The sequence below is a fragment of the Mycteria americana genome, chromosome 9, assembly GCF_035582795.1.
Source record: "Mycteria americana isolate JAX WOST 10 ecotype Jacksonville Zoo and Gardens chromosome 9, USCA_MyAme_1.0, whole genome shotgun sequence".
Classification (NCBI taxonomy): domain Eukaryota; kingdom Metazoa; phylum Chordata; class Aves; order Ciconiiformes; family Ciconiidae; genus Mycteria; species Mycteria americana.
Genome location: NC_134373.1, coordinates 9,257,435 through 9,261,071, shown reverse-complemented (window position 1 = coordinate 9,261,071; position 3,637 = coordinate 9,257,435).

Sequence of the window (3,637 nt, the reverse complement as noted above, 5' to 3'; positions counted from 1 at the left end):
CTCCCGGGCTCAGCCAGGGGCTCACCAGCCGCCCGGGGAGGTTCATTCTGTGCATGGGGATTTTGCCCCTTAAACGTAAGGCGGTTCTCATACACGCGCTGGGTCCAGTAAACCGCGCTGCCGAGCCCAGAGCCGAGTGACTTCCCCGGGTCCTTGAGAAACGTAAGAACGGGTCCCCCAATATTTCTGTATTAAGGGGGGGGACCAGCTCGCGCTTCTTTTTACGGCACGGCGACGCTGAACGCAGGGGCCCCTCGGGTAGCGACTCCGTGTCCGTGCAAATCCCCCCGCTGCCTGCACCTCCCGCCCTGCCCGTCGGAGGCGGCGGCGGGAGGAAGGGCTGTCTCCCCGAGATCCCGTGGGTGTTCGACACGGCCCCTTTTCAGCAGTCAAACGCACATTTATAAAGCACAAACTTTTAATGGCATACGGATGAGTCATTACGGGGTTTCAAAATGCGTAAATACGATCACAGCCTAATTCGGTGTGCCACCAATGAGCTGCCCTGAATCTGTGGGGTTACTCGGCTCCGCAGAAACCTCGGAAATTCCTGCCCAACCTAGTGATGAAAAAATTCATTTGCATTCGTGTCACTGCATGCAAAGAGTTAATTATTTTATTTTTTTTTTTATTTTGGCACTGGATTTCAATGGAGGCTTATGTGCAGTTTTACAACCCAGTACTGCTATGTTTTGCACCACCAATTTACAACCGAGTAATAAGTAAACACAAGATTTTTTGGCTCCATAGGATTTTCCAAGGTGATTAAATAATTTTCTAAATAGCTCTGAGAAGGAAGCTGCCTAAAATCCCCAAGGTAATAGGAAATTAACTGCATACACACACTGCTCTAAAGATATAGGAGGAATTCAAATTTACTGAGAAGTAATATGAAATATTTAAGAAAGCAAACAAAATTGAATAAAACCCCTTGCAATGTAAATTAAATCTACCCGAACCAGCAGCAGCTACCTTCGCTGCAACGGCTCCGCCGGGGGATTCCCCACGTGCGCCAGGCTCCGCGCGGCCCCTGCTCCGCCAGGGACCCTCGCAGATGGGGCACATCTCAGACGAACACGCTTTAAAGACTTCCGAATATTTTGTTAAATGGGCAAAACCATTCATCAACCCTTTGGGCGTCTCCAACCGCAGCCCCCCTCCCCGAGAGCGGTGTTCTTCGCAGACTTGCCAAACCATTCTTTGCAAAGAACGGGGAGTCAGGGGCATCACAGATTTGGCTGGGGGGTGGTTTTGGGGTGAGCAGTTGTCTGGGGCACCATCTGATGACCCAAGGGCTTGGCAGGAGCCTACGCCAGGGCTTCCCAAGCTTTTCCCTAGCGGGAGCCACCTCCACCGCCTGCCTCAGCCCTGGGGCTGCTGCCCGCCGGAGCTGCCAGCTTACACCGGGACGGGCAGCCAGCCCCGGCCCATCGCCTCGGGCGGGAACTGCAGCCCAAAACCATGCGAGAAGGGGACTCGCCCTTCACGAAGGCTGCAGGTGCGAGCGATGGGGCAGGGCGAGCAGCCCTGCCTGGGGGCTTTCCCCGGGCCGGGGCAGACCCCCATCCCGGCACAGCTGGGCGGCCGGGCAGGGGGAGCGCAGAGCCGCCGGAGGAAGGGCTCTGGAAAGCCATCCCTCCCCAGCAGCTCGAGGAAATTCATATTTCATGTTCTGCTCCTTCTCTGCCCACGGAGTTCTTTCTCGTGGTGGTGCGTAGGTGTATGTGAGGGATTTATCCTTTCCCCACTGAATCACTGCAGCACAACATCTTTTCAACCCTTCTGTACAGCAGAAAAGAGCCTCATGGCATTTCTCTTCTTTTTCCTGCTTAAGGGGACAGCCAGCGAGCTCCCCAGCGCGACCCGGCTGCCCCCCGGCTCCGGGCTGGGAAGCAGCACGCCCGTCGCAGCCCCAGCAGAGCCATGCCGGGGGGGCAGACACCCCCTCCTGCCAGCCGGCACCCCGACCCCGACGCCCAGCCCGCGTGCACGAAGCTGCTAGGGATGCTGCTGCTTTTTCAGCTGGAAAATCGCTCCGCGCTCAAGGGAAGGGGCAGAGCGGGGTGCACCGAGCACAGTCTGCTCTCCCCGCCGCCTCGGGAGCCCGGATCCAAGCCGAAGCGTTGCCAAATCCCAATTACTGCAGTAACGAGCGTTTGTGCTTTAACTGGAAGATGTTTCATCGCCATGTCTGAACCTGGTGTTCGAGCTTTCTGTATTTCAGAAAGAAAATGTGGAGGAAACGAGTTCTGCAGCTGTTGCAATGGGCAAAGCCATGGCCACGAGTAAAGGCAGGGCCCTGAGCGGGTGCTTTCCCTGCTGACCCTCATATAAACTGCTTATTTGGAAAAACACACAGGAGCTTTAGGCAGGTAGCCAGCAATAAAAATTTAAATGACGATGAGGTTTTTTTGGCTGCATGAGAAACAGGCACCTCCTGAAATTTCAAAGTAACATTAATGAGCCTTCTGTAAGAGTTGTTTAGCCCATCAGTGCTTTCCAACCGAGGCCGGCACAGGGCTAAGCTTCACGGCACCTTGACGAGACCCTGAATATGGTGGGCCTGACAGAAGCCGGGGGCCCTAGCAGGGCCACGCCTGTCCAGCACCACTGTGTTTTTATGGACCTTCAGTCAGCCACTGCTCGGCCCAGATCAAGTTAAAAAAAAAATAAATCTAAAGGTTTTCCAATTACCTTGCGTGCAGTCTGGAAGATCAGTAAATAACTTGTGGCATATTCTGTCCCATCCTGGCACCTTCAAGACAACAGTGCCTAGCTCCTTCCTTCCCCCTATTTCCTCTCCCAGAATAGGGCAAGATCACTCTGGAAGCGCAGACAAAAAGCAGCAAACATGAAGCCATTGGTTCCCATTCCCCCATTTAATCTCCCCTGGGCTGGGAGCAGGCGGGGGGATTGCACCCTTCTCTGAGCCCCTCGTGCCGAGTGGATGCTCCCCTCTGCTTTGAATCACAAATGGCATCTCAGCAGCCTGGAGGCTTTTGAAGGTTTTTGGTGGGGTCCCCCCTGCTTCCCTTTGATATTTTTGCTCCCTGGTCTGTTTCTCTTCCCCTTTTATACCCCGTCTCCCATTCGGTTTCTGTAGCACTTGGCTATGGGGCCGCGGGCCGCCCTTTAGAACGCGAGCTGCAACAGGGTGGATCACCGAGACGACTGCGAGGGCAGCCACAGGGCTGGGCAGCCACAGGGCTGGGCAGCCACAGGGCTGGGCAGCCATGCCTCGTCTCCCGCCTTCCCAAAGACCCCTTACTACTGCCTGGTGTCACCTCCCGGCAGATCTGCTTTGTCCGTTTTCTTCTGCAGATACAAGCACACACAAAAGCAAGCGTGGGGGAGAGGGAGAGGGCATTGCAGACGACTGCCGTGCTGCGGCCCCTCCCTGGGTTTTAGTTCCTCCCTGGTTGCCTTGGCCCGCTAAAGCCCCGCAGGCTGTGCACATAACAAGGCCACCCATAAATGAGGATTCAACCACAAGAGCAGGAAAAGGCTTCCTCCAGTGAGAGCTGCAGTTCAAGCTACTCCCTCCTCCCCTAGCCCCAGAAAATGAACATCTTTTAGAAAACACAATTAAAAAAAAAAAAAAAAAGGAAGGAAAAACCCTGGGGAAACTACAGAGTTC